Source organism: Onychomys torridus, chromosome 10 (assembly GCF_903995425.1).
Source record: "Onychomys torridus chromosome 10, mOncTor1.1, whole genome shotgun sequence".
In the NCBI taxonomy this organism is placed as follows: domain Eukaryota; kingdom Metazoa; phylum Chordata; class Mammalia; order Rodentia; family Cricetidae; genus Onychomys; species Onychomys torridus.
In genome coordinates, this window is record NC_050452.1 from 3,951,546 (window position 1) to 3,964,238 (window position 12,693).

Genomic DNA, 12,693 nt, shown 5'->3' on the forward strand with positions numbered 1-12,693 from the left:
TAGTTTTCATTGAGACAGATGAAGGGTAAATAATGTCAATGACACTTGTTTGTCATTTGCAAAATGGTATCCTGTTTCATGGATGTAATTTTAGAGCATTATATCTGTCTCAATTCTGAGGCTGATCTGTGACTTTGGAAGCTAGCCATCAGGATTACACTTTTACATTGCTAAATTGCTGCTACAATGGAGATAGCATTAATCCTGAAGCTGTTTCAGTGAGGTAGGCACTTGCTAAAAATACCATAGACGATAAAAATTGTGAGAGCCTCCCCTGATGACTTATTGAGTGCAATGTAAACAAATTAATCACGTTTGCTGCCCATGACACAAAAAGTTGTTTGGCACAAATGAAGGAATATATAAAATTGATTGGCAATGCCCTTAGAATTACAATTTAGATGGGACAGACCGCCAAGATTTTTTCTATGCAGTGATCTCACTAGTCTCTCTTGGGCTGGAATTCTTGTCAGGAAATGTTAAACTGAGGCTACACTACTTGTTTAAAACATATATTTCTACAGTACATGCCCTCTAGAATGTCAAAGAGGAGTGCTGACTTACTATCTCATCTAGACCTCTCTCTGCCAGAACCCCATACCTGTTGGTGCTGCCCTGTCTCATCAGTGAAAGACAGATGGACTGGTTTAAATCAATCCTTTTCCACTTTACAGTCTGCTATAGAACTGTTGAATTCACAGTTGAATTGTTCATCCTCCAAATTAATAAACGGACATCCAAACTCTCAAGACCTCAAAATGAGACTTTTAGTGAATAGGATCATTGGAAATACAATTAGCTGAGTCAGGAAGAGGTCATGTTAAAGCTAAATAGGAACATGAATTAGCTGCCTTTTGCTACAGATATCACAAACTTTCAAACTGTTAACTTAGTTTCATGATTACATGTATTTTATTTTTTATTTTTATTTTTTGGTTTTTTGAGACAGCGTTTTCTCTGTGTAGCTTTGTGCCTTTCCTAGAACTCAATTTGGAGACCAGGCTGGCCTCAAACTCACAGAGATCCGCCTGCCTCTGCCTCCCGAGTGCTGGGATTAAAGGCATGCACCACCACCGCCCAGCCTACATGTATTTTAATTAGTGAAAAACCACAAGTAAAATTATATAAAGTTTTCTTCCTTTTTTAATTTAGTTTTTTGTTTGTTCAGTTTTATTTGCTTGCTTACTTTTGTTTGTTTGTTTGTGATTGAAAGAGAGAAATTTTCCATAGTGCTTTCCAGGCAAACTGAGGACTAGTGTCAGCCAGATCTTAACCCTGGAACTTGGGGGTGTTTTCTTCATTGTAATGGGAACAGATACTGTCTTGAAGCAGCAATGTTATCTCGAGTATATATCATATGTATAAGCTTTATATGTATTTATCTTCATGAAAGGAGGGGGAAAGGACTTGGTAGTGATGAATAGTGGGGAATGTGGATGTGTGGCAACAGAACAAGACACTGCCATGATACCAGAAAGTGATCTTGATTCTGGAATTCAAGAATTTTACATAAGTCATGAAACAGCAAACAATGATTCTCTCTCAAGAACTTCTGGAAAGAAAGCACCCTGCTGACATCTAACTGGTTGTTCAAGGGGAAACGAGTTGGGAAAGGGGAGCCAGACAGATAGACAATGGGCTTCTGAAGCCCTGAGCAGTAAGGAACTTCTGTATCTTACACTACTTTGTTATAAGGAAAATCACACACATAGTTTGTTTGACTTTCTTTGGGAGATTTGGGAAGATTGAGGTTCTCTCTTTTTCTCCATAACTTTCTGTCAACTGTTATCTCTTGCTAAGGTAAGTTTACTGATAGGTAAGGAAGTTTTCTTCTCTTCTTTATACCGTAGGAAGCAATTTTCCACTTGTTAAACCAAACCAATAGTTGGTAGATACATACTGAAAACCTCAGTTATTAATGTAGTGATTCTTGTGACACCACAGAATTAATGTAGTGTGTCAAGCAGCTATTAGCATCTGTGGACTGTATGTAGAATGACTTTCAAATCAGAATAGGTACTGAATCAGCAACACAAAGAGTGAGATTCTCTAAGCCTTTGAAATACACTACTGATGCAATGAAGCCAATATTCTCCTGGCTGAAAAACCCAAATTCATGAGTATTGAGAAATTTCCATTCACTTGGAAAAAAAATTGTCATTAGTCAAAGTGTTTAAGAGAGCTGTATACAGGGAGTTTATAAAAAAGGAAAGCATTGTTTGCCTATATCCAATCCTGCGGAAACATTGACAAACATCTGTCCAGAATAATAAACAATAAAATATCTATGTCAGAAATTAAAGGGGGATATCACTATAAATTACAAAACTAAGAAATAATAATTCAAGGACATTAAATCAATCAACAATTATAATTCACAAAAAAGATTCTAGTATATATATATTCAATTAAATAAATTATGAAAACTAAATATGTGTAAACAGAAGACTTGTATACAGGGAAGTAACATCAGGATAGGAAATTTATACTCAATGTACCAGGATTGTCATTCTATAAATTTTTTCTAATTCTGTGAGGGCCTAGACTTAACTTTACAGATTCTATCTTAGGGAAAGGCCCACCATCTCAGACCACCTGCTGTACTTAGTTCCAGGGAGGACCGGAGCAGTATCCTCCTGAAGACATCCTTCCTATCTGCAGTTTAGGCCCTTGAAAATATCTAGTTAATCTTGCTGAGCAGTCCAGTTAATCCTGTTCAGCAGGTTGTGGTTCCCTGCCTAAAGTCTAACCCAATGGTTTCAAATGTGGTTTCACACCCAAAGTCTAGACTAATAATTTCAAAAAATCACCTTGCCCCTTCTACCCAAGCCCAAGTTGCCAATTCCCAGCTTGTGGGTTTTCCCTATAAAAACCTTCTACACCTGGGCTCATGGCTGCTACCACATTTCTTTCCATCTGCCATGTGGTGACACAGGTTGAACCTGAATAAAAGACCCTTATGTGCTTGCATTGGAAACCGGCTTCTTGGTGGTCTCAAGGGGTTTCATGAAACAGTTACAACAATTCATAAAAATCTAACATTGAAATTGGAAAACATTTTAATCAATTATTACTAAAACATATTCAAGAATATCTATAAATATATAGACTACAGATATAATAAAGATATTATTTCACAATTAAAACCTTGCATACAGTCAGTTTCAAACCTAGTTCACATTACCAGGCAAACACTAAGCCTTATAAAATGAACTAAGATCAATATTATCTTAAACCAGAGAGAGAGAAAAGTATACTTCCCAACTTGTTTTACTAGGCAAGAATTTTTCTCATATCAAAATAAGACAAAAACATAAGAAAAGACAATTATAAACCAACTTTCTCATGAATACAGATTCAAATATACTTAGCAAAAAATATAGCAAATTGCATTTAATAAAGTGGAATTTATTCTAGCAATGAAAGGTCAGCTTGACACCAGAAAGCCAAATCAATTTAAAATGCTGCATTAGCGGAAAACAGCAAAGCTAGTATGATGATTTCAAATGACACAGGTAAAGCATTTGCCAAAATTATAAACCAATTTCTGTTACAAACTTCAAGAGCCCCAGGAAAAATGAAAAGTATCTATCATGAAGAACAGCAGATATTCACTAACGACAGAGAAAAAGGCCTATTCTCGAGGCCTCCACAGCAATTATGATACATATTCATTCTAACACAACAAAAAATCGATCTTTGTATATGTGCATCAATTTGTATACTGTGCATATGTTATTCTGTACACATATTCCTGTGTGTGGCATACATGTATCATGGCTCATGAGTCCAAGCAACAATCCTGGTATATTGAGTATTAGCTTTCTATCCTATCAGTCATCACCTTTGTCTGTGAAACAGGGTCTCTATTTGTCATACCTGTGTACACTGGGCTGTCTGGCTTGAAAGACTCATGGGATTCTTCTTCCTTCATACAGTAGGATTATAGGTGAGTCATGGCATCTGACTTTAATTGGCTTTGGAGAATCTAGTTTGTGTCTTCGCAGTTATGCACCAAGCTCCTTACTCACTGGACCATCTCACCAGACTATAAAATTGATGTTTACTTTAAACCAGACTCTATCCCTTTCTTTTCCAAAAATTAAATTAATAAATCTTTCTAAAATAAAAACTGTTAGAAAGTATAGATATAATTTAGACAAAATCAACCAATTTTGTCTAACATTCATAGAACACAAGCTATCATGTGAAAAATATTAAACATATTATTAAAATATAAAAGTCAAGCCTTAAATGGCACTCTCAGGAAAATGTCATGTGCAGCCCATTATTTTTATACTAATCAAAAATACTATTAAGAAATTAAAATCTGATGCTGGAGAGATGGCTCAGTGGTTGAAAGTACTTTCTACTCATTCCTAGAACCCACACAGTAGCTCACAACTCTCTGTAATTCCAGTCCCAGTGATTGCAATAGCCTCTTCTGGTCTCTGTGGTCACTGCATTCACATGGTACATATAGTATAGGCAAAACACTCAAACATACAAAATAAAGTGCCATTTCAAAATAAATTAAAAGACAAAAATGTAGAGTACTTATTCACCTGAATGGATGTTATTAAGAATATAAAGACAATTTTCTTAGCTCAAAAGCATGAAAAAATACACTCATTAAAAATGTTCAGAAACAGTCAAGGTCAACTGCAGTGTGCCACAAGGTCTATTTTACAGTGAGACTCCTAGTCTGTATCCTGAGTGTGGGATTAGTTGTACAATTTTATGCCTTTTTCAAAATTCTATGCCAAATGGAATAAAAATTTCTCTATGTAAATACGAAAAATAAATAAAAATATTTGAATAGGGTTTCCTCCTAATAGATGTGCATGCCAGTAAGCATTGAAATAACACTATCATTAGGAAGATGGAAATTAAAACAATTACAAAATTAAGAACACAGAAAATTGAGTTGTATGGAGAAACAATTTCTATTCATGTTGCTTAACCAGTTTCACAAAGAATTGCGTACATGATTGCCAAATGATAAAATACTTCAACTCTTAGCTATTTAGTCCAAAGAAATGGAAATCATTATTAATAGAAATTTCTGTACCCTTTTATAGCTATGCATGAGGCATATAGTCGATATAATTCAATGTCCAAATGGTGGAATATCTAACACAGCTGTTTATATGTGCAAGACATGTTTTATCTGCTAAAACATCATGACAAAAGATTGAAGAGAAATAATAAGAGTACACATTTTAAATATATATTTCTATATCATACTACAAATGGCCAAACTAAGAATCTGCCAATAGTTAGTGTTTGTGTTAACTAACCCTATTACAAAAAAATGTAGTGATAACAAGTAGAGTAAGCAGAAGGAAAGCTGGAGGTGAGCAACATATTTACAGGCCTGATCATGTAGTACTTTCACCAGTATAATCTTCAGGTTTGTGAAGTGGTATGCATTGGATTATGCTCAGTTTAACATGTCAATCATACATCAATGACTCTGGGAGCACAGAAAAAAGGAAAGAAGGTTACTGATTACTAGGAGACTAGAGATGGAGAAACTGAGCAGGGAGCTCTCCTTGGATACTGTTGGTTGAAAAGGAATATGGGAAGATGCACTTGGTAATTCAGAGTAAAAATTCTAAGTCTGATAATAGTATGATTCAACTATATATTTAAAATGAACATATATGTGTATCATGGGCATTGATATTGATGAAATTTTTAATTGGATTATAGCCCTCCTATATACAATAGACAAACAGTCTGAGAAGGAAATCAGAGATCCATCACCCTTTACAATAGCCACAAATGATATAAAATACCTTGGGTTACTCTAACTAAGCATGTGAAGGACCTATATGACAAGAACTTTAAGTCCCTGAAAAAAGAAATTGAAGATGTCAGAAAATGGAAAGACCTCCCATGCTCATGGATAGGCAGGAAGAACATAGTAAAAATGGTGCTCTTACCAAAAGCAATCTACAGATTCAACATAATCCCCATCAAATTACCAACACAATTCTTCACAGATCTGGAAAGAATAATACTCAACTTCATATGGAAAAACAAAAAACCCAGGATAGCCAAAAGAATCCTGTACAATAAAACAACCTCTGGAGGCATCACTATCCCCGACCTCAAGCTCTACTATACAGCTACTATAATAAAAACAGCTTGGTACTGGCATAAAAACTGACAGGTGGACCAATGGAATTGAATCGAAGACCCTGACATTAACCCACACACCTATGAACATATAATTTTTGACAAAGAGGCCAAAAATGTATAATGGGAAAAAGAAAGCATCTTCACCAAATGGTGCTGGCATAACTGGATGTCAATGTGTAGAAGGCTGCAAATAGATCCATATCTGTCACCATGCATAAAACTTAAGTCCAAGTGGATCAAAGACCTCAACATAAATCCAGTTACTCTGAACCTGATAGAAGAGAAAGTAGGAAGTATTCTTAAATGCATTGTCACTGGAGATCACTTTCTCAATATAACACCGGTAGCACAGACAATGAGAGAAAAAAAATCAATCAATCTATGGGACCTCTTGAAACTGAGAAGCGTTTGTAGAGCAAAGGACACGGTCAAAAAGACAAAGTGACAGCATACAGAATGGGAACAGTTCTTCACCAACCCCACATCTGACAGAGGGCTGATATCTAGAATATATAAAGAACTCAGGAAATTACACATCAAAATGCCCCACAGTCCAATTAAGAAATGGGCTATAGAACTAAACAGAGAATTCTCAACAGAGTAAGTTCAAATGGCTGACAGACATTTAAGGAATTGCTCAACATCCCTAATTATCTGGGAAATGCAAATCAAAATGACTGTGAGATACCACCTTACACCTGTCAGAATGGCTAAGATCAAAAACACAGAAGACAGCTTATGCTGGAGAGGATGTGGAGCAAGGGGAACTCTCCTCCACTGCTGGTGGGAATGCAAGCTTGTACAGCCACTTTGGAAATCAATATGGCACTTCCTGAGAAAATTGGGAATCCATCTCCCCCAAGACCCAGCTGTAGCATACTAGGGCATATACCCAAGGAATGCTCAATCATACTACAAGGGCATTTGCTCAGCTATGTTCATATCAGCATTGTTTGTAATAGCCAGAACCTGGAAACAACCTAGATGCCCTTCAACTGAAGAATGGATAAAGAAAATATGGTACATATACACAATGGAGTACTACTCAGCAGAGAAAAACAATGACATCATGAGTTTTGCAGGCAAATGGATGGATGGATCTTGAAGTTAATCAAAATACTTAATCAGTAATACTAAGATGTACAGTATACTTATCTATATTTGATGACAATGGTTGTTTCTGGGAATGTTTATACACACACACACACACACACACACACACACACACACTACAGTGGAAATTGAGGCCTTCAATTCTTTATATACCACTCAGGTGTTTTTCAAATTCTAAAGTGGAATTTTGATAAAAATCCAGTGCCAGGTATTGGGATAAAAGCTCAAAGATCAAAGAAGCAGAGTGAGCCACAGCCACCACCTCTTACCTCACCAACTCCTCAGCCTGAAAGAGTCTCATCTGATAGGCCTCTACCAAATGAGCTTCCTCAGATGAAAAGGCTTTAGTTTCTGTCTCCTCATGCCTTATATACCTTTCTCTGCCCACCATATCACTTCCTTTCTCAACCTGTCTAGTGTTGGGATTAAAGGTGTGTGCCACCACTGCATGGTAATGTTTTCTTCTAGACTGAGTCAGTCTCATTCTAGGTTGGCTTTGAACTCAATGAGCTCCAGATGTATCTCTGTCTCCCAGGTGCTAGGATTAAAGATGTATGCTGCCACTCCCTGCCCTATATGTTTAATCTAGTGGCTTGTTCTGTTCTCTGTTCTTTAGGCAAATTTTATTAGGGTACACAATATAGCACCATACACACTCTTCTCTTTTCTTGCCAGTGGAAATGAAAGTAATGTTTCAAGCAAAGTTTGTACTCCAGTCATTACAGCCAACAGATACCCCATAATAAAGATTGACACCCTGTGAGTGCCTAAAATCCTCACACTGGGTATTCTATCCTAAGGAAGGTTATGCGTACTGAATAAAATGAGACTTGGCAATGTACTACTTGTTAATTGTATTGTTGTAAAAGAAAAACAGACAGAAAGACTCTAAAGTCCCCAGACAATCTTTCATTATGGACAGCCTCCTTTGGAGAAATGCACACTGGCCTCAGTTTAGCTGTCGTGGTTACCCTGTTCTGTTCCCACTGAGCAGAATCCTAATTGTATCCAGGTGGCATACAGAACGTTAGCACAATTTGAAAGAACTAAGACCAAAAACAAAAGAGAGAGACCTGACAGTGGAACATGTGATGGCATTCCAACATTCACTTGTCAGAGGAGTATTTGAAAAATGATGTTATGAGATTTCAGCTTTATCTACCATCAGTGCCTGTGTGAACACTGTGGGAAATTACTATTTTTGCCATTGGGAAAATGTTCAAACATTTTATTAAATATATTTTATGTTTAATGATTATGGAGGTGGGAGAGAAATCAGGGTAATGGCTCTAGCAGGAAAGGAAATGTTCTGAAGATAAATATATGTGCCCTTTCATTTAATGGGCCATCATACCATTGAAAAATCTGATATTCCCAAGGAATTCCATACTGGGGCAAGGTAATGGCTGAAGCCCTGGTGCTGTAAAATGTGAAAACTTAGCTCAGAAAGAGATTTCACACAGTTCTAACAACTTTCATATTCCCTTAGTAGAAAGCCAAGACCATAACTTGAGTAACAAAGATTTGAACAACATATTAACCAAGATTGCTTATTCATGCATACCGCATACCTGGTGCCATATATCTAAACCAAAACCTTAGGCCAGTACCTCCAAGGACAGGCTTGATGTCACTGGACCCCTTTTATTCCTTTTACAAGTGTGGTCATATAGATGTAACTGTCTTGTTAAATAAGAAACACAGAGCCAATTGCAGAGTTAAAAGCCAAGGGGTCAGAGCAATAGCTGAGAGCTGAAAACCTTACCCTTCACTGTTGCTCTGTCTTTCCTCTCTGCAAGAGATGTACTTCCTGTGTCTTATCTTTTATATAGACTTTCTGTTCTGCCTTCTCATTGGTTGTAAACCCAGCCTCATGACCTCCTCGTCACTGCCTGTCTGTACAGACATCCAGGTCTTCTATGGTTGGTGTTGAGATTAAAGGCATGTGTCACCATGCTAGCTGTATCCTTGAACACACAGAGATCCTGCCTAGCTCTGCCTCCCAAGTTTGGGGATTAAAGGCATGCACTACCACCACCCAGCTTCTGCAATGGCTTGCTCTGATCCCAAGGCAACTTTATTAATATACAAATAAAATCACATTTCAGTACAAATAAAATATCACTATATTTCCTTTTCTTTGTAGTTGGAGATCTTCTCTCCAGGTGCCACCAAGCCCCCGCTGTCCCACAACCCGTGTATAAAATAATCACTCAGATGCTTACATTACTTATAAAACTGTATGGCCATGGCAGGCTTCTTGTTATCTACTTCTTCTATCTTAAATTAACCCATTTCTATTAATCTATACTTTGCCATGTGGCTTGTGGCTTACCAGTACCTTACATCTTCCTTGTCATGGTGGCAGCTGGCAGAGTCTCCCCACCCAGCCTTCCACTTCCCACAATTCTCCTCCTCCTTGTCTCGCCTATCCTGTCCTTCCTGCCTGGCTACTGGCCAATCAGCACTTTATTTATTTTAACCAATCAGAGCAACACATTTGACATACAGAACATCTCACAACATGGTCATTGTGAGTTAATTTTCTTTCCTTGCTTTTCACTATCTCTTGTTTCTTTAGATATTGGATTTGAAAGAATTGACCAAATATAGCTTGTTAAGACTGCCACAGTCCATTATTTCACTCTAAAAGATGAGAAATACTGAAGAGTACTATCTTGGTAAATAATTTTTTATAGGCTTTCTCTTTTAAAACCATATTTTTTTAATTCTTTGAGAATTTCATATAATGTGTTTTGATTATGTTCATCTCCAATTCCTCTCTAGTAACCCCTCCCAGATCCAACTCATCTCTGTATCTCTCAACCTTAATGCCTTATTTTTTAATATAATACACTGAGTCTAATCTGTGCTCTTCATATACTCCTGACTATGAGGCCATCATTGAATGGAGCATAAAGGTCAACTTACCACAGGCCACAATCTTAACAAAAATGGCATCTTCCTCCTTCAGAAGAGATCAACCATCCACAGATCCTCATAGCTACTGAGTCTGTATGCACAAGATGAATCCAGTTGTAATTGGCCTCCATAAACTCATAGAGAGTGACACCATTAGGAGGGGTGGCTTCTTTGGAGTAGGTATGACCTTGTTACAGCATGTGTGTCACCATGGGGCTTCAAGGTGTCCTATGCTCAGGATCCTGCTCAGTGTTTCAGTCAACTTCCTGTTGCCTACAAGATATAGGATTCTCAGCTATATTCCAACACCATGTGTGTTTACATGCTTCCATATCTCCACCACAATATGGACTGAATGTCTGAAACTGTAAGTTAGCCAACATAATTAAATGTTTTTCTTTATAAGAGTTACTGTGCTTATGGTGTCTCTTCATAGAAACAGAAACCCTAACTAAGACAGTAGTCAATATTCTAGCATAGAGAGGGAAGGGATTTACAAGCTATGATTTCATCAATACAGAATTTCATGTCTAGAAGACAGTGTTTTGCTCAAAAACTCTTCTATTTTATTTCAAAATAGGTTTTCTCTGAGTAGCCAGGACTCCCTCTGTAGACACAGCTGGCCTTGAACTCAGAGATCTGCCCACCTATGTACCTCCAAGTGTTGGGATTAAAAGTATGTTTGCTACCCAGCTGCTCCAGGAATCTTGATCCCTGAATATTACAATGTTTTTATCTCCCTCTTCTGAGGGCAGTTCAACCTTATCTTTGGTTGAAGAGTGATGATATAGATGTCTTATTTATAACTGAACATTATGCAGATACTTATTCTCTGCCCTTTGACCACTGTCCATGCAAAAATAAATTTCTCAGATTAGCTCTGATAGCTGCACTAATATATGGGCATGAAGATATTGATTTAGAAGGTAGTTGGATTCTATGTCTATTTATCAGAACAATACAAGTAGATTCACCCCTGAGGTCTATGAACTCCATAACCATGGGTTTGTGATCAGACTTGTAATGCAAGACAAAATGTTTTCTTTTGTGGAGCCAGCCTTCAACCAAACAGAAGCAGCTGGTTTCCATCATAGCATTCCTGCCACTATTGCACTCATCAGCATATCTTGCCTCACTGGTCTTGATTGTAGTTCAGAGCTGTGTAACACTGTTGATAACTTCCCTCTACCAGCAGCCTACATAGCACCTTCCCATATTATGAAATACAACCAGTGCTATGAAAGCAGGAAGTAGCTTCCTAATCACTACCAACCCAATTTTTCTGTATGCTATCACCAATATGTATGGCACCTTCAGCAAAAGGGTCATTTCATAAGTTATGATAGAAAAATCAAGAGCCTTTATTGATTTAGAGAGTCTTTTGTGTACCTTTTGAACAACAACTTGAGCACTGTTGGATGGTTTGGGTAGAATATGATGACCACAAAATTTTGAAAACTTTATAGAAAATGCTCCAAAGAACAAGACAGCCTCTTAAAAACTTGAGGCTATTTTGAACCAAATATTGAGATTTGAAGGAGCAAGAACCACAGATGTAGAGCTGTGAACCTATGACAAAAGATGCCATAAATTAATGGAATTAAAGAGGAGTAATGGGTCATAGGAGGCTAGAACACTGTATTTTCACAAACAGAATGAGGACATTACCTGAAAGTAGGTGTTGGTGAACTTTGTTCCAGTATGAAATCCCACAGTAGGTGTCTTGTCAGGAAATTAGCTATGTGGCAGCTTTGAAATTGTGCTTCTCTAGCATTATCAATATGACTACATGGCTGTCACTCTAATAATGAGAAATAAGTATCAGACCATAGAACTTCCTTTCTTTGCACAGGCAGTGGCTTTGATGTTGACTTCTGAGTCTTTGCACATCCTATGCACAAGATAATCCCTTGGCTCTTGTGGAGGAGTGGAAGATAAAAAGCAGGGCATTCTGTTAAGAGACTAGGGTGTCCCTACTGCTAATAATTTGAGAAATCACCCCAAAAGAAAAAAAACTACTTTTGTTCATTGCTAATGTTCTCTGACATCCAAACAAACCTACCAAGTTGAAAGTCAATATGTTGAGTAATTAAAACAGTAAGCAACTCAGGAGCACAAAATATAGATTCATGAAAAGTTGAGAATAGGAATTCTGTGTTTGGGCTCTGTTTTAATTGCCACACATGGTGTTGCCATCATTGTAAACCTCAAATGCTATTTATGGAAAAACTACTTTTACAATATCTTTATTGAATTAACACAATGTATAAATAATCAGGGAAAATGCTAACAAAACTGATGCAATGCATTTTATAATTTCAAAACATCTGACTTGTCCTGCAAATAGTCTATGTTCCAAAAAGTTGTGAGACCAAACCAGAAATAAGAACAATATACTTTGCACGTTAATAGGAGACCAAACAGAGAAAATAAATCTTTCAGGTTAAGGTTTCTGTTTGCAGTTAAGACAGTTAGGAATACATTCCTGTTTGTCCTGTGTTTGTTCAAACC